This window comes from Saimiri boliviensis, chromosome 20 (assembly GCF_048565385.1).
Source record: "Saimiri boliviensis isolate mSaiBol1 chromosome 20, mSaiBol1.pri, whole genome shotgun sequence".
NCBI lineage: Eukaryota > Metazoa > Chordata > Mammalia > Primates > Cebidae > Saimiri > Saimiri boliviensis.
In genome coordinates this window covers 5,350,422-5,370,135 of record NC_133468.1, presented here as the reverse complement: position 1 = coordinate 5,370,135, position 19,714 = coordinate 5,350,422, and the positions used below count along the sequence as shown (strand labels likewise).

Here is a 19,714-nt window from a genome sequence, read left to right as displayed (position 1 = left end):
CTTACGTGAAAATAAACTAAATTTAAAAGCTGTCGTATCTCTGAAAACACTTTAAGCCTTGAGAGAGATGTGACTGTGATCTGAATCACATAGCATGTGGTTGGAGCGTCTGTTTCTTAGATTATAGCTTAACTCCCTTCCTTGTTGTGTGTGTTCTGTAAATGACTGGCAGAGCTCAGAGACCCGATCGCCTCCCCTTCCAGTCGCCGATCATCATTAGAGATTAGCTGCCTGCTTTGTTGTCTTATATCTAACTCACACCAGACAGCACAAAATTCTCCATGACAATTACATCGTCAGCGTGAATTGTTATATATTCCTTCCCCTCAACAAAAGACCACTCTAACTAATCAGATTGTTGTGACTATACATGAAGCCTTATATTAAAAGATGTTAAAATTCAGATAAGCATCCCTAAAGTTTGTCTATGCAATGATCCCAAATGTTTACCCTTCAGAACACTAACTTCCATTCTTTGGTATCTGTGTTTTCTGGGCAGGTATCCTTAAACTTGTGCTTCAATAAACTTACTTTTTTTTTTTTTTTTTTTTTTGAGACAGAGTCTTGCTCTGTCACCCAGGCTAAAGTGTTGTGGCGTGATCTTGACTCACTGCAACCTCTACCTCCTGGGTTCAAGCGATTCTCCTGCCTCAGCCTCCCAAGTAGCTGGGATTACAGGCTCCTGCCACCATGCCCAGCTAATTTTTGTATTTTTAGTAGAGACGAGGTTTCATTGTGTTGGCCAGGCTAGTCTTGAACTCCTGACCTTGTGATCTACCCACCTCAGCCTCCCAAAGTACTGGGATTACATGCGTGAGCCACCACACCCAGCCCCAATAAACTTACTTTAAGCTAGATTCTGAGCTGGGTGCAGTAGCTCACACCTGTTCTTCAGCCCAGAAGTTCAAAATCAGGCTGGGTAACATGACCAGAACCTGTCTCTACAAGAAAACAAACAAAAATTAACCAGGCATTGTGGCACACGCCTGTAGTCCCAGCTACTCAGCAGGCTGAGCTGGGAGGATGGCTTGACCCTAGCAGTTTGAAGCTTCAGTAAGCCACAACTGTCTCACTGCACTGCAGTCTGGGTAACAGAGAAAGACTCTGTGTCATAAATAAAAGAAAATAAATAAACTAGATTCTGACCCTTTCGATTATTTCAGGTTGACTCTTACTTCTTCTGTCCAAGGAGAGAACTTGTGACCCAAACTGGGCTGGCCAAAGTCTCTCAAAAAGAAGACACATCACAGTCACTACCCCATAGCAATTCTACATTCCAGTTGGGATTCAGTTCCACATCATGGGACTGATTTTCCGTGGGGAGCTCAAGGGGCCAATCCAGGGAGAATCACCGGCTCTCCCCTCCAAGTCATCCTCCTTTTCAAAAGAAAGCCTGTGTTGGCCGGGCATGGTGGCTCACAGCTATAATCCCAGCACTTTAGGAGGTCGAGGTGGGTGGATCACCAGAGGTCAGGAGTTCGAGACCACCCTGGCCAATATAGTGAAATCCCGTCTCTACTAAAAATACAAAAATTAGCTGGACATGGTGACACACGCCTGTAGTCCCAGCAACTCGGGAAGCTGAGGCAGAAGAATCACTTGAACCAGGGAGACGGAGGTTGCAGTGAGCCGAGATCACTCCACTGCACTCCAGCCTGGGCAACAAAGCAAGAATCTGTCTCAAAAAAAAAAAAAAAAAAAAAAAAAAAAAAAAAAAAAGCCTGTGTTTGCACTTCCCTCCTCCTCATAGAAGTTTGGAAAATTCAAAAGCCTCCTTTCATCATTACCGTCTTTGATCATTTCTTTTTAAATGTAATGTGCCTACTATGCATCCAGCTATAAGGCTCGCTATTAGACAAAAGCCACACCCACATTTGTTTCTGAGATAAGCTATTGGCGTAGATTGGGCTGAGAACTGGTGCTGTGGAATAAGCCCATAGGATTCTGAAGTGTCTGGGATGTGCATTCTTAAGATGCTTACGGGCTCACTTGTTTTGCAGAGTTTCTTAGGAAGTAGGCACACCCTTACATCTTTCTTCGCCTTTTAGATCTTTGCCTTTACTTTCTTTTTTTTTTTTTTTTAATAAGAAAAAGAATAAAGAAGAGGAAGAAAGAGAAAGAGGAAGAGGGAGAGAGGATGGGGGTATTGCTTTATTGCCCGGGCTAGAATGCAATCTAAATATGGGTATGCCTATAATTGTCCTTAATAATGGAGACATGAAAGAAAATGAGGGAAGAGAATAACAAACAAGGAGCCAACCAAGATTTCTTTTAAACTTCTAAGTTGATACGATGTGGTACTGATAAGAGTGTATATTTTGTATATTTAAAGTGGAGAGTTCTATAAATGTTAATTACATTTACTTGTTCCAGATCTGAGTTCAAGTCCTGAATATCGTTGTTAATTTTCTGTCTCATTGATCTGTCTAATATTAATGGTGAAGTCTCCCACTATTATTATGTGGGAGTCTAAGTCTCTTTATAAGTCTTGTATGTCTGCGTATTCCTGTATTGGGTGCGTATATATTTAGGATCTTTAGCTCTTCTTGTTGTTGCATTGATCCTTTTATCATTATATAATGTCTACTTTCATAGTATTTTACTGGTTAAGAGTGGAGTTGGGTTGCTTTTTTTTTTTTTTTTTTTTTTTTTTGTGACAGAGTCTCGCTCTGTTGTCCAGGCTGGAGTGCAGTGATGCAATCACACAGTTCACTGCAACCTCTGCCTCCTGGGTTCAAGCAATTCTCCTACCTCAGCCTCCCAAGTAGCTGGGACTACAGGTGTGCGCCACCACACTGGCTAATTTTTTGTGTGTTTTTAGTTGAGACAGGGTTTTGCCATGTAGACCAGGCTGGTCTCGAACTCTTGATCACAGGTGATCTGCCTACCCTGGCTTCCCAAACTGCTGGGATTACAGGCATGAGCCACTGTGACAGCCAAGACTGGGGATTTTTTTTTTAAGTTTTATTTTTCAGCTATAGGTAGTTCTAGCTTTTCAATATTTTACCTAAACTCTGCTCCAAAACTAAACTTTTTTTACTTCGTTTTGTCTCATATTTTATCATAGGCAGATATTAAAAAGGCAGTTGATACCATACATTTAAAGAACTAACACCAATCCTACTCAAACTATTCCAATAAAATAGCGGAGGAGGGAAAATTTCCAAACTCAGTTCTACAAGGCCAGTATTACCCTGATACAAAAACCAGCCAAACACACATCAAAAAAATAAAATTACAGGCCAACACCCTGATTAAGATTGATGCAAAAATCCTCAACAAAATACTAGCAAACCAAATTCAACAACACATTAAAAAGATCATTCATGGACTGGGCACAGTGGCTCACACCTAAAATCCCGGCATTTTGGGAGGCTAAGGCAGGTGGATTGCTTGAGCCCAGGAGTTTGAGACCAGCCTGGGTGACGTGGCAAAACTTCTGTCTCTACAAAAATTTTTTCAATTAACTAGGCAACAATAGCACTCCTGCACTCAAGCATAGGTGACAGAGTAAGACCCTGTCTCAAAAAAAAGAGATAATTCATTACGATCTTGTGGTATTCATCCTAGGGAGGTAATGATGGTTCAACATATGCAAATCAATCCATGGGATACATCCTATCAACCAAATGAAGGACAAAAACCATATGATCCTTTCAATTGATGCTGAAAAAGCATCTGATAAAATTCAACATCACTTCTTGATTAAAAACCCTCAAAAAACTGGGTATAGAAGGAACATACCTCAACACAATAAAAGCCATACAGGACAGATTCCACAGCTAGTATCATACTGAACAGGGAAAACTGAAAGCCTTTCCTCTAAGATCTGGAATAGGACAAGGATGCCCACTTTCACCACTGTTATTCAACGTAATACTGGGAGCCCTAGCTGGAATAATCAGACAAGAGAAAGGAAGGGCATCCAAATTGGAAAGGGAGAAGTCAAATTATTCTTATTTGCTGATGATATGATAATATATCTGGAAAAACCTAAAGATGTCACCAAAAAGCTTTAGAATGAATGAACAAATTCAGTAAAGTTTCAGAATGTAAAATCAACATACAAAAATCAATAGCATTTCTATATGCCAACATTAAATAATCTGAAAAAGAAATCAAGAAAGTAATCTCATTTACAATAGCTACAGATAAAGTAAAATACCTGTAAATAAAAGAAGTGAAAGATCTCTGTAATGAAAACTATAAAACATTGATGCAAGAAATGAAAGAACACACAGAAAAATGGAAAGATATTCCATGTTCACAGATTAGAAGAATTAATATTGTTAAAATGTCCATACCACACAAAGCAACCTATATGTTCAGTGCAATACTTATCAAAATCCCAAGGACATCCTTTAGAGAAATAGAAAAAAAACAATTCTAAAATGTATATGAAATCACAAAAGAGTCAGAAAAGCCAAAGCCATCTTGAGCAAAAAGAACAAAACTAGAGGAATGACATCACCTGACTTCAAATTATGCTACAGAGCTATGGTAACCAAAACAGTATGATACTGGCATAAAAACAGGCACATACACCAATGGAACAGAATAGAGAACCCAGAAGTAAATCCATACATCTACAGATAACTCATTTTCTACAAAGGTGCCGAGAGCATACAATGGGGAAAGGACAGTCTCTTCAATAAACGGTGCTGGGAAAACTGGATATTCATATGCAGAAGAATGAAACTGGACCTTATCTCTTGCCATATACAAAAATCAAATCAAAATGAATTAAATATTAAAATCTAAGCCATCGAATTATAAAACTACTAAAAGAAAACATTGGAGAAGCTCTCCAGGAAGTTGGTCTGGGCAAAGATTTCTTGAGTAATACTCCAAAAGCACAGGCAACCAAAGCAAGCATGGTCGAATGGGATCACATCAAGTTGAAAAGCTTCCGCATAGCAAAGGAAACAATCAACAAAGGGAAGAGACAACCCGCAGAATGGGAGAAACTATTTGCAAACTATCTGACCAGGGATTAATAACCAGAATATATAAGGAGCTCAAACAATTAAATAAGAAAATCTCTGATAATCTGATTTTAAAATGGGCAAAAGATCTGAAAAGACATTTCTCAGAACAAGACATACAAATGGCAAACAGGTATATAGCAAGAAACCAGGGCAGGGCGCGGTGGCTCATGCCTGTAATCCCAGCACTTTGGGAAGCCAAGGCAGACAGAGCATTTGAGGTCAGGAGTTTGAGACCAGCCTGGCCAACATGGTGAAACCCCGCTTCTACCACAAATACAAAAAGTAGCTGGGCGTGGTGGTGGACACCTGTAATCCCAGCTACTGGGGATGCTGAGACAGGAGAATCACTTGAACTTAGGAGGTGGAGGTTACGGTGAGCCGAGATTGTGCCATTGCACTCCGCCCTGGGCAACCAAGTGGGACTCAAAAGAAAAATGGGCAAAGAATGAGCAAACAATTCACATACACATCCAAAAAAGAAATTAGGGAGTCCTTAAAAATATGAAACAGTGCACATCCCCACTCACAATAAGCGAATTGCTAATTAAAATCTCACCAATACATATTTTTGACCTATCATATTGTCAACCCACTCTGTTGTCAGGTTTGTGGATAAATAGGCACCTGTATTAGTTGGCTCAGGCTGCCATAACAAAATACTACAAACTGGATGCCTTCAACAACAACAAAATTATTTTCTCACAGTTCTTGAGGCTGGAAAGTCTAAGATCAAAATGCTAGCAGATTTGGTTGCTAGAGAGGGCCCTCCAGGCTTGGAGACAACTGCCAGATTGCTGTGTGCTCCCATGTGAGCACAGAGAGCAAGCTCTCTGGTGTCTCTTTTCATAAGAGCACTAATCCCATTAGACTGGGGCTCCACTCTCATAACTTCATCTAACCCTAATTAACTCCTAACCCTGACTCTAAATAGCATCCATCTCCCTGGGGGTTAGAGCTTCAGCATATAAACCTGGGGGGGACATAAACATTCAGTCTGGAACAGCTCTCGTGAAGGGCCACTGTGCTATGTCTATCGAAATTTACACTGTATTTTGCTTTTGACCAAACCATCCTGCTTCCTATTGATATGCCCATCGCTGTGGGCTGAGTTTTATCTCCCCAAAATTCATGTGTTGGCGTCCCAACCTACAGTACCTCAGAGTGGGACTGTATTTGGAAATGGAGCCTTTAAAGAGGAAATTAAGGTGAAACAAGGTCATTAGTGTGAGCCCTAATCCAATCTAACAGGTGTCTTTCTAAGAAGAGGAGATGGAGACAGATATACACGTGTGTCCATTTGGATGTATCCATGTGAACGCGTCCTGTGTGTATGTATCCATGTGCATGTGTCCTGTGTGGATATATCCATGTGCATGTGTCCTGCGTGGACGTATCCCAAGCAAACATTTCCACGTGGACGTGTCCGGTGTGGATGTATTGCATGTGAAGGTGCCACATGTACGTGTGCTATCTGGTAGTCATCAATGCTGCTCACTGAAATTGCTGGTTTTCCTCCGCCTAGGCTCATGGCCAGATTGCATTTCTGCGTCTCTGGAAGTCAGAAGCAGTCACGTGACTTGCTTAAGTCAATGAAATGTGAGCAGAAGTGACAGATGCCATGTTCTTTCTCCTGCCCCAGAGATCAGCAATGTTCAGGCAGCGGAGGCTCTGTCAGCTGGGATCCTCAAGGGAAATTAACACTGAGCAAGGCTGCCAACGACCGGGAACAGACACGCAGTATGAGTGTGGTTGAAGCCACAGACTTCGGCATGGTTTGCTACCACACCACAACCAAACTTACCCTGACTGACACAGTTACTTATATTAAAAAATAAGATCCAGGCCAGGCGCAGTGGCTCACGTCTATAATCCCAGCACTTAGGGAGGCCGAGGCAGGCAGATCACGAGGTCAGGAGACCAAGACCATCCTGGCCAACAAGATGAAAGCCTGCCTCTACTAAAATACAAAAAATCAGCCAGGTGTGGTGGCTACTCAGGAGGCTGAGGCAGGGGAATCGCTTGAACCTGGGAGGCAGATATTGCAGTGAGCTAAGATCAAGCCACTGCACTCGATCTTTTTTTTTGAGACAGAGTGAAACTGTCTCAAAAAAAAAGATCTGAATTAGGCCAGGTGTGGTGGCTCACACCTGTAATCCTGCACTTTGGGAGGCCAAAGTGGGCAGATTACCTGAGGTCAGCAGTTAAAGACCAGCTTGGCCAACATGGTGAAATCCCACCACTACTAAAAATACAAAAATTAGCCAGACATGGTGGCGCATACCTATAATCTGAGCTGCCCCGGAGCCTGAGGCAAGAGAATTGCTTCAACCTGGGAGGAGAAGGCTGCAGTGAGCCGAGATCGCGCCACTGCACTGCAGCCTCAGCGACAGAATGAGACTCGGTCTCAAAAATAATAATAAGGGCCAGGTGTGGTGGCTCACGCCTGTAATCCAAGCACTTTGGAGGCCAAGGCAGGAGGATCACCTGAGGTCGGGAGTTCAAGACCAGCCTGACCAACATGGTGAAACCCCATCTTAAAAAAAAAAATAAATAAATAATAAAAAAAATAATAATAATAATATTTGAATTAAAAATAAAAACACACGTATCAGTCTGTATCCAGCCAGGAGAGAGAAACAACAGAGTAGGGGCACACCTCGTCTTGTTGCACATTGCTTTACTGCTCCTCACAGATACTGCGTTTTTCCAAGTTGAAGGTTCCTGGCTATCTTGCAGAAAGCAAGTCCATCAGTGCCATTTTTCCAACAGCACGTGCTCACTTCCTGTCTCTGTCACATTTTGTTAATTCTCCCAATATTTCACGCTTTCTCATTAGTATTATATATGTTATGGTGATCTGTAATAAGTGATCGCTCATGTGACTATTGAACTTGTTTTGGGCACCAAGAACTGTACCCATGTAAGACAGTGAACTTAACCCACATGGCTGCGTTCTGACTTGTTCCACCCTCCAGTCACTTCCTGCTTCTCTCCTCCTCCAGCATCCCTATTATCTGAAACACGACAATATTGAAATTAGGCCAATTAATAACCCTACAATGGCCTCTAGGTGTTCAACTGAAAGGAAGCGTCTGCACATCTGTCACTTTAAATCAAAAGCTAGAAATGATTAACCCAGTAAGGAAGGCTGCTGAAAGCCTTCTTTGATCTTAAAAGGTCATTTTTTTTCCTTCCAATTTCAGGGGAACTGAAAACTTTTCCATGAGCCCCTAGAAGCACTCTGGGCCACGGGCACTGTGCCTACTGCACCTAATGAACAAGTCAGGCTGCCTGGGGTTGGTGGGTGGGAAGGGCTGGAGCCACGTGCTCACCTGGAACCTAAGGAGGTGGGTTTCACGCAAACCACATGAACCAAGAGTGGGAGAGAGGGGTCCACAAGAAAAACCCAGGATCAGGCCAGGTGCGGTGGCTCAAGTCTGTAATCCCAGCATTTTGGGAGGCCGAGGCAGGTGGATCACGAGGTCAACAGATCGAGACCATCCTGGTCAACATGGTGAAACCCTGTTTCTACTAAAAATACAAAAAATTAGCTGGGCGTGGTGGCGCGTGCCTGTAATCCCAGCTACTCAGGAGGCTGAGGCAGGAGAATTGCCCAAACCCAGGAGGCGGAGGTTGCGGTGAGCTGAGATCGCGCCATTGCACTCCGGCCTGGGTAACAGGAGCAAAACTCCGTCTCAGAAAAAAAAGAAAAAGAAAAACCCAAGGTCTTTCTCCAAAGAAGGGAAGATGTGAAAAGGTCCCATGCAGGCAAACCACAGATGACCCCAGGCCTGACGCAGCTAAGGCTGAGGCTGCAACCCTCGTTGGCTTACCCGCTTCTCGGATCCACACCTTCTGGACCAGGCCTGAGGCTGAGCCATGTGCGGGTGAGAGAGCCGGGAGTCTGGGTGAAGATGCGGGGGAAGGGCGGTTGGAGCGCTGACCCGGAGGACCTCTTTCCCTGGAGAGGCAGCAGTTTGAGAATAAAACCCAGAGGCCTTTCTGACAACGGGGGCTGACGGCAGACCTGGCAGAAGCCATTCATTCTTTCTTTCTTTCAGTCAATTTTCATCATGTGTTAAAACCTTTGGTCCTACTTAATGGCACAAATAAGGCCTGCAGACCACACAGTGCTTTGACACAGAGGGGAAGACACACCACAGTACAGTGCACTTACAGTCTCCTTCAACTTTGAATTTGATGCCTTATCACTATACGTCCCTTACCCTTCCCTTTTAGCTCATAGTTGTCGTCTGTGCTGTATTTCGGTATATGGCAGGCTCCATCAATGTTACTTTCTCCTTTAACAGCCATCTGTATCTTTAAAGAATTTAAGAAGAGAAAAATAGTCTAGTATATTTACCCAGACTTGTACCGTTTCTGCTGTTCTTTCATTTCTGCAGTGCCAGGTTTTTCTGCAGTATCCTTTCCCTTCAACCTGAAGAACTTCATTTAGCATTTCTCTTTCTTTCTTTTCTTTCTTTCTTCTTTATCTCTCTCTCTCTCTCTTTCTTTCTTTCTTTCTTTCCTTTCTTCTAGAGATGAGGTCTTGCTCTGTCAGCCAGGCTGGAGTGCGGTGGCGTGATCATGGATCACTGCTGCCTCAAACTCCTGGACTCAAGTGATCCTCTCGCCTCAGCCTCCTGAGTAGCTGGGATTACAGAGGTGCACCACCATGCCGGCTAATGGTTTTTATTTACTTTTGTTTATTTATTATTTTTATTTTTTGAGATGGAGTTTGACTCATGCTGCCCAGGCTGGCGTGCAATGGCACAATCTTGGCTCACCGCAACCTCCGCCTCCCAGGTTCAAGCAATTCTCCTGCCTCAGCCTCCCAAGTAGCTGGGATTACAGGCATGTGCCATCACGCTTGGCTAATTTTATATTTTTAGTAGAGATGGGGTTTCTACATGTTGGTCAGGCTGGTTTCAAACTCCTGACCTCAGGTGATCTGCCTGCCTTAGCCTCCCAAAGTGCTGGGATTACAGGTGTGAGCCACCTCGCCTGGCCTTGGTTTTTATTTTAATTAATTAGTTTATTTATTTATTGAGATAGGACTTCACTCTGTTATCCAGGCTGGAGTACAGTGGTACAATTATGGCTCACTGCAGGCTCGATCTCCTGGGCTCAAGCCATTCTCCTGCCTCAGCCTCCCAAGTAGCTGGGATTATAGGCACACACCACAAAGTCCAACTAAATTTTTTTTTTTTTTTGAGACGGAGTTTCGCTCTTGTTACCCAGGCTGGAGTGCAATGGCGCGATCTCGGCTCACCGCAACCTCCGCCTCCTGGGTTCAGGCAATTCTCCTGCCTCAGCCTCCTGAGTAGCTGGGATTATAGGCACGCACCACCACGCCCAGCTAATTTTTTTTATTTTTAGTAGAGACGGGGTTTCACCATGTTGACCAGGTTGGTCTTGATCTCCCGACCTCGTGATCCACCCGCCTTGGCCTCCCAAAGTGCTGGGATTACAGGCTTGAGCCACCGCGCCCGGCCCCAACTGGATGGTTTCTACTACTCTACCTCAAGTCCACTCTTTCCACTGTCATCTCCATACTGCTACATATCTCACACAGTGGACTTTTGATTTCAGATATTATATTTTCCAGCTCTAACATGTCCATTTGATTGTTTCTATTCATGTGCTGAGAGCATCTACTTTTTCATGTTTTTCCTAGGAACGTTTGCCTTTATCTCTTGGAGCACAGTTCTAAGAGCTGCTGCAATGTCTGCTTATCTGGAGGCTAGCATCGCTTGCCGGTTATCTGTTCTCTTGAGAATTGGTCACATTTTCTTGGTTATTTGAACTTCCATTAATTTTGGATTGCATCCTGGACATATTGAATATCACATGTGTTATGGGACCCTGGGTGTTTGTTAAAATTCTCTGGACAGTGACTCTTTACTGTGGTGGTTTTAGCAAGCAATTGATCCCGGCTAGGTTCAGAGCATACATGCTGCCTCACCTTCTGTGTGTGGTAGATGCAATGCCACCATCGTTTTTAAAGGCTTTGCTTTGTAGAATGTAAGGTGGCACAGCTGCCCTGGCTAAGTGTGACAGTTTCTTGTGATGCTAAACATGACTTACCATGTGACCCTGCAATTACACTCTTGGGCATCTGTCCCACAGATGTGTAAACTCAAATGTCCACAAAATTTCAACCTCACCTTGTTTATCATAGCCCAAAACTGGCAACAATCCAAATATCCCTCATGGGGTGAATGGTTAAAAGAACTCTGAAACATTCATGCAATGGATTATTACTTAGAAATAAAAAGGAACAAGCTATTGATACATGTAGCAACTTGGATGGATATTACAGACATTATGGTTTGTGAGAAAAGCCAATCTTAGAAAGTAACATACTGTATAATTCCATTTATATAACTTCTCAAAATGACAAAGCTACAGGAACAGAGAACAGATTAGCATTTGCCAGAGCACAGGGAAGGGCATGGACGTGAGTTAAGTCTACAGAGGTAGCACAGGGGAGTTTGTGGTGACAGGAAAGGTTCAGGATCTTGATTGTGGTGGTTACACAAATCTAGACAAAATATTGCATAGCCCTATACAAACACACACACACATACACACACACACTTGTAAAAACTGATGAACTCTGAATCAGGTCTGCAGTCTAGTGAATAGTATTGCACCAATATCAACTTCCCGGTTTTGGTCTCACACTACAATGCCTTATGTAATTATATAAGATATCCCCATGGGGTTGACAATGGAGAACGAAAATGGAAAAAAAAAAAAAAAAAGATATCCCCATTGGGGAAAGCTGGGTAAAGAGTACACAGGATTTTCAGCACTATTTTTACAACTTCCTATGAATCTGTAATTATTTAAAAGTAAAAAACTATTTTTTTTTTCAAGATGGAGCCTGGTTCTGTTGCCCAGGCTAAAGTGCAACGGCGAGATCTCAGCTCACTGTAATCTCCGCCTCCGGAGTTCAAGTGATTCTCCTGTCTCAGTCTCCCAAGTAGCCGGGATTACAGGCGCCCGCCATCACACTCAGCTATTTTTTCTATTTTTGGTAGAGACGGGGTTTCACTATGTTGGCCAGGCTGTCCCCAACCTTCTGACCTCAGGTGATCCGCCCACCTTGGCCTCCCAAAGTGCTGAGATTATAGGCATGAGCCACCGTGCCCAACTGTGAAAAACTTTTAAAAAGACTGCTATGCTGCTCCAGGTCTGTTCTCTGCAATCTGCAGGCAAGCCTGGGATTTGCAATCATTCACCTACAGAATTAGGGACCGCTTCTCAGCCCTCTCTTCTTCAGGGTTGACCTCATACTCATGGCTTCTGTGGATTTTCTCTAAGAGTTTTGTGTGCTCGTGCTGCTGGCACCATAGCACAGCTTTGAACCTCAGCTGCCTTCAGTAGAAGCAGGAGAGCTAAAAGGGAAAAGAAATGAGCCAAGGATCTCCCTTCCACGCACACTGCATCTTGCAGAGGGCCCTTTCCCAGTCCTCTGGCTAGAGAAATGGTATGATACTTTGAAATATACATTCGGTGTTCGTCCGGGCTTCCTGGCTACAACTCCTAAAGTCCTTAGAATCTCCACAGTCGGGAGCTGCGGTGGCTCTGGCCGGTTGTCCTCGTGCTTGAGGAGGCGAGGCTATGCGTTCAAGGCCAACCTGGGCCAAATTAAGAACCTCTCATTCATTAAATAATAATAATATAATAATCTCCACAGTGGTGTCTTTCATATGCTGAAGAGGTGGGTGAAAGGGGGCAACACCCAAGTAGCTCCAGGATGGGCTGTTCTCCAGAAAGACCAAGGCAGGACTAGAGGGCTGGGACCTTCAGCCTCATCCCCTCATCCTCCAGGGAGGGGAGAGCAGGTGGAGGTTAAGTTGCTCACCACTGGCCAGTGATTTAACAGCTATGCCCATATAATGAAGCCTCCATATAACCTCCAGGATAGCTGAGCACGTGGAGGCTCCTGGAAGGCAGTGTGCCCAGGGAGGGCATAGAATCTTCATGCCCCTTTCCTCATACCTCACCCATGCATCTCTTCATCTCTGTCCTTTGCAATACCCTTTATAATAAACCAGCAAATATAAGTGTCTCTTTGAGTTCTGTGAGCCACTCTAGCCAATTAATTGAATCCAAGGAGAGCATCATGGGAACCCCAACTTAAAGCCAGTCCATCAGAAAGTTCCTGAGGCCCCTACTTGGGAGTGGCATTGGAAGTGGGGGCAGTCTTGGAGACTGAGCCCCACCGTGTGGGTTCTGACGCTATCTCCAGGTAGATAGCATTGGAATATAATTAGAGGATACCCCACTGGTGCCTGATGCAGAACTGGTTGCTTGCTTGCTGGTGTGTGGGGAGAAACCCCCAGCATTTGGTCACTGAAGCCTTCTGTGTTGCTTACTGTGGCGTGGGAGCAGAGGGAAAACGGTTTGCATTTTTTCTACTCACAGATGGTTCTCTTGGTGTTTTTCTGCCCATACATCCTGCACAGTTCTTTACTGGGGCTGACCTCAGTTCAAAACTGGGAGACAAGCAAGAAAAAGAAACTGGAAACTTGCTCTTGAATGGGTCATTCTTCAAGTTTCAGCTCTCCTCTCCAGTCCACCTGCTATTGTTAACACTGCAGAGTCCTTAGCTAGTTACTTGTGATTTTGTCTCTAGTCAGTGGGATGGATGGATCCTAGTGGTCTTACTTCATCTTGGCCAGCTTCAGAATCCAAAATACAATATTTAATGTTCCTAATTACTATGTAAGACTAATGTTAATTCTCCCATTTTATTTATTTATTTATTTATTTATTTATTTATGTAAAATTTTTTTGGAGACAGCGGAGTGCAGTGGCACAATCTCAACTCATTGCAACCTCCATCTCCTGGGTTCAAAGGGATTCTCCTGCCTCAGCCTCCTGAGTAGCTGGGATTACAGGTGCATGTCACCACACCTGGCTAATTAATTTTTTTTTGTATTTTTAGTACAGATAGGGTTTCACCATGTTGGCCAGGCTGGTCTCAAACTCCTGACTTTGGTTGATCCACCTGCCTCAGCCTCCCAAAGTGCTGGGATTACAGGCATGAACCAATGCACCAGGCAATTCTCCCATTTTAAGGATTAAAAACTTGAGGTTTAAAGAGGTATTGTCATCTGCCCAACCTGTATAGCCAATGCTAAGGTTCATCTCTATTTAAAATTAGCTAATGAAACTTGTGTGAGGTGGAGTCAGAAAACTGGAGAAGGCAAAAGAAAACAGGTGATGGAAGAACACAGTGATCGGGGAGGAAGAGGGTGAAATGGTAGAGAAAAGGAAGAGAAGGCCAGGCACAGCGGCTCACACTTGTAATGTGAGCGCTTTGGGAGGCTGAGATGGGAGGATCGCTTGAGGCCAGGAGTTCCAGACCAGCCTGGGCAGCATAGCAAGATCCTGTCTCAACAACAGGCATGGTGGTGCATGCCTGTAGTCTTAGCTACTCAGAAGGCTGGGGCAGGAAGATGGCTTGAGCCTGGGAGTTTGAGGCTGCATGAGTTATGATTGTGCCACTGTGCTCCAGTCTGGGTAGCAGAGCCAGACCCTGTTTATAAAAAGAAAAAAAAAGGCGCTGTGGCTGCAGAATATTTGGCCGTGGCAGGAAGCACAGGCCTGGTGGGGGAGGGTCGTGTGAAAAAAACAGCTGATGTAAAGAAAAATAAATTCTGTGAAGCTGATGTCTCCAGCGACCTTAGAAAAGAAGTAGAAAATCATTATAAGCTCTCTTTACCTGAAGATTTCTGTCATTTCCGGAAGTTCTGTGAAGAACTTGATCCTGAAAAGCCAGCTGATTCACTTTCTGCAAGCCTTGGACTTCAGTTAGTTGGTCCTTAGGATATCCTTTCTGGAAAATATAAAACAAAGAAAAAAATCAACAGGCCTGAATTTTAACCTTCATCGGAGGTTTTACTACGATCCTCGTGAGTTCCAGACCATTATTACTGGAGATAATAAAACTCAGTACCACGTGGGATATTTCAGGGATTATCCTGATGAACTTCCTGCATATGTTGGTATAAATGAAGCGAAGAAAAATTGTATAGGTGTTCCAAATGGAGATAATGTATTTGCTGCAGACAAATTATTTTTGATGAAAAAACTTAAAGAAGTAACGGATAAAAAGAAAACTAATCTCTTGGAAAACATAGATGAAAAACTCACAGAAGTAGCCAGAGAACTGGGGTACTCACTGGAACAAAGAACCACGAAGATGAAACAGAAAGATAAGAAGCCTGTGACGAAGACATTTCGTGGTGCAGGCTTGGTTGTTCCAGTAGATAAAAATGATGCTGGGTACAGAGAGCTCCCTGAAACAGATGCTGACGTCAAGAGAATTTGCAAGACAATAGTTGAGGCTATGAGTGAGGAGGAGAGACTAAAAGCTTTTGTTCCCATTCAGGAAATGATGACTTCTGTGCAGTTTGCTAATAAAGAACTGAACGTGATTACGGCATGGGGCTTGAGTTGCGAATGGACCTCTTTTGCTACGACTCACATTATTTTCATAGAGTTGCTGGCCAGGTTTTACCTCTTGCATGTAGTCTGTTAAAGAGGAATCTGTTGGCAGAAATTATTGAGGATCATCTGGCAAACAGAAGTCAAGAGAACGTAGACCAACTTGCTGCATGAGTGAGGTGGCTTTGTTTGGTGTACATTATTTCAAATGATTAGTATTAAAATTGTGATTCTTGTTTTGTTTTTTTTTTGTTGTTTTTTTTGTTTTTTTTTTTTGAGACGGAGTTTCGCTCTTGTTACCCAGGCTGGAGTGCAATGGCGCAATCTCGGCTCACCGCAACCTCCGCCTCCTGGGTCCAGGCAATTCTCCTGCCTCAGCCTCCTAAGTAGCTGGGATTATAGGCACACGCCACCATGCCCAGCTAATTTTTAGTATTTTTAGTAGAGACGGGGTTTCACCATGTTGACCAGGTTGGTCTCGATCTCTCGACCTCGTGATCCACCCGCCTCGGCCTCCCAAAGTGCTGGGATTACAGGCTTGAGCCACCGCACCCGGCTTCTTGTTTTGTTTTTAAGAAATACAAAAAAAAAAAAAATCAACATTTACTAAAATCATTTATAAGGTTAAAAAGAGAGAAAGAGGGATGAGAGATCCAAGATGGCTGATCACTAACAGCTCGGGATTGTAGCTCCCAGTGAAAGCGCAAGGAATGAGAGGACGCCACACCTTCACATGAATTCTTGTTGCTCACGCACCAGGAGATTCCCGGCGGAGGAGCCCCACGGGTCGCCAGCGCGACTCTTGTGACCGGCGAGGCGGTTTTGCCGGCGCCTTGGAGCGACGGTTCTTGGTGCAGAGTCGGAAAAGCACCATTAATCTTAACGCCGCTGATTTGGTCGGTGCAGTGGGTTGCTCAGATTTCGGCGCTGAGAATCAGTAAGTTGGACGTCCACTCAGAAACCTAATTACAAAGACGGTGAATTCAAAGACCACAGATGGATAAATTTATAACGAAGGGAGGAAAACGGCCAAAAAAGGCTGAGAATGCCCAAGATCAGAACGCCTCTCCCTCAGCGGGGGATCACAGTTCCTCATCAGTAACGGAACAAGGCTTGATGGAGAACGAGTGTGTTCCAATTACAGAAGCAGGCTTCGAAATGTGGATAATGAGAAACTTCTGTGAATTAAAAGAACTTGTTTTAACCCAATCTAAAGCAACTAAGAACTTTGAAAAAAGATTTGACGAAATGTTAACAAGAATACACAATTTAGAGAGGAATATAAGTGAATTGATGGAGCTGAAAAACACAATAGGAGAACTTCGTGAAGTATGCACAAGTTTTAACAGCCGAATTGATCAAGCAGAAGAAAGGATATCAGAGGTCGAAGACCAACTCAATGAAATAAAACAAGAAGACAAGATTAGAGAAAAAAGGATAAAAAGGAACGAGCAAAGTCTCCAAGAAATATGGGACTATGTGAAAAGACCTAATCTACGCTTGATAGGTGTACCTGAATGTGACGAAGAGAGTGAATCCAAGCTGGAAAATACGCTTCAGGACATTATTCAGGAAAATTTTCCCAGCCTAGTAAGGCAGGATAATATTCAACTCCAGGTAATACAGAGAACACCACAGAGATATTCCTCAAGAAGACCAACTCCAAGGCACATAATCGTCAGATTCACCAGGGTTGAAATGAAGGAGAAAATACTAAGGGCAGCCAGAGAGAAAGGTCAGGTTACCCACAAAGGGAAGCCTATCAGACTTACAGCAGATCTCTCAGCAGAAACCCTACAAGCCAGAAGAGAGTGGGGGCCAATATTCAACATCCTTAAAGAAAAGAACTTTCAACCCAGAATTTCACATCCAGCCAAACTAAGCTTCACATGTGAAGGAAAAATAAAGTTTTTTGTGAATAAGCAAGCACTCAGAGATTTCATCACCACCAGGCCTGCTTTACAAGAGCTTCTGAAAGAACCACTACACATATGAAAGGAACAAACAGTATCAGCCTTTCTAAAAAAATTATCAAAAAGAGCATCAATATAATGAAGAATTTACATCAACTAATGGACAAAATAGCCAGCTAATGGCAGTATTAAACTCACATATATTATTATTAATTCTAAATTTAAATTGACTAAATCCCCCAATCCAAAGACAGGCAATTTGAATAAAAAACTAAAACCCATCAGTATGCTGCATCCAGATCCATCTCACATTCGAGGATACACAAAGATTCCAAACAAGGGATGGAGAAAGATTTACCAACCAAACAGAGCGCTAAAATAAATAAATAAAAAGCAGAAGTTAAAATTAAGCAACAAAGATCAAAAGAAGCAAAGAAGGACATTATATAATGATAAAAGGATCAATGCAACAACAAGAAGAGCTAAATATCCTAAATATATACGCACCCAATACAGGAATACGCAGACATACAAGACTTATAAAGAGACTTAGACTCCCACATAATAATAGTGGGAGACTTCAACATTAATATTAGACAGATCAGTGAGACAGAAAATTAACAACGATATTCAGGACTTGAACTCAGATCTGGAACAAGTAAATGTAATTAACATTTATAGAACTTTGCACTTTAAACATACAAAATATACACTCTTATCAGTACCACATCATATCAACTTAGAAGTTTAAAAGAAATCTTGGTTGGCTCCTTGTTTGCTATTCTCTTCCCTCATTTTCTTTCATGTCTCCATTATTAAGGACAATTATAGGCATACCCATATTTAGACTGCATTCTAGCCCGGGCAATAAAGCAATACCCCCATCCTCTCTCCTTCTTCCTCTTTCTCTTTCTTCCTCTTCTAAAAAAAAAAAAAAAAAAAAAAAAAAAAAGAAAGAAAAAAAGAAAAACCCATGTTTAAATTTTAACTCTATTAGCTCTCTGACTTTTAGGGAAAGTCATCAGAATCTGAAAAAAAAAAAAAAAAAAAGAGAGAAAGCCAAATTTCACTTTTGCATTAAGGTACTATTAATGTAAAAAAAATAAAATAAAATAAAAAAAATAAATAAAAAAAAATAAAAAAAAAAAAGAGAGAAAGAGGGCGGGGCGGGGTGGCTCAAGCCTGTAATCCCAGCACTTTGGGAGGCCGAGGTGGGTGGATCACGAGGTCAAGAGATCGAGACCAACTTGGTTAACATGGTGAAACACCATCTCTACTAAAAATACAAAAAATTAGCTGGGCATGGCGGCGCGTGCCTGTAATCCCAGCTACTCAGGAGGCTGAGGCAGGAGAATTGCCTGAACCCAGGAGGCGGAGGTTGCGGTGAGCCGAGATCGCGCCATTGCACTCCAGCCTGGGTAACAAGAGCAAAACTCCGTCTCAAAAAAAAAAAGAGAAGGCAGCTCTGGGGACAAAGCCTGTGAACGGCCATGCAGCCTGCGCAAAACCCTTTTTTTCCCCTGGATTCTCTTTTCAAGCCCATTTCAGTGAGGGTTTCTGTTACTTGCAGCCCAAGGCGTCCTGATGGCACTCAATAGGGCTCTCTTGTCCCAGCCTGGGATGCTCCTGGTGTGCCCCAGTTGATGCTGGAGAGACTCCTGACTCAGCCCAGGGGCAGCGCAAGCCACCTCTGTCACAGTGGAACAAGTATGCCTGTTACTGTCACTACCCAGATCTATGTCCCTTATACCTGTAAGCACATCCCAATTTTCCATGGGAAATCCCTCTGTTACGTTTCTTTTTTTCACACCAACAACTAGTTCACTCCAGACACCAGCCAATTCTGGCACCAACTGGTTGTTCTACAATTCAATCTGATTCTGACACTAACCACCCAGAGTTGCCTTGACACTCCATAGGGTCAAGTCCTGTAATACTGGCCTGTCTTCAGATGCCAAATTACCCGCACTTCAGTCCGACTTGGCTACAAAGTCAGGGGTTCCCACACTCTGCCCTGCTTCAGGTTCTGTGATTTGCTACAATGACTCACAGGACTCAGGAAGGCACTTTCCTTATTCCGGCCATCATAAAGAACACAACTCAGGAACCACCAAATGGAGGAGATGCCCAAAGCGAGGGATAAGGAAAGGGCCCTCCCAGCATCTCAGTGTGTTCACCAACCCAGGAGCTTGGAGGCTTCATTACCTGAGCCTTGGCTAGTGGCAACTGATTCCGTCTCTAGCTCCCCACACGTCCCTGAAAATTGGAGGATAGGGCTGTAAGTCCCAACCCTACATGGCTGGTTCCTCTGGCAACCAGTCCTCATCCTAAAGCTATCTAAAATAATCA

The 19,714-nt window shown here is 43.3% G+C and overlaps 1 pseudogene; it reads left to right on the top strand.

Moving 5' to 3' along the window:
* The window catches only part of LOC101036400 (histone PARylation factor 1-like), a 34,406-nt pseudogene extending 18,780 nt beyond the window's left edge, over positions 1–15,626 (top strand).
* Positions 15,627–19,714: the final 4,088 nt, after the last annotated feature.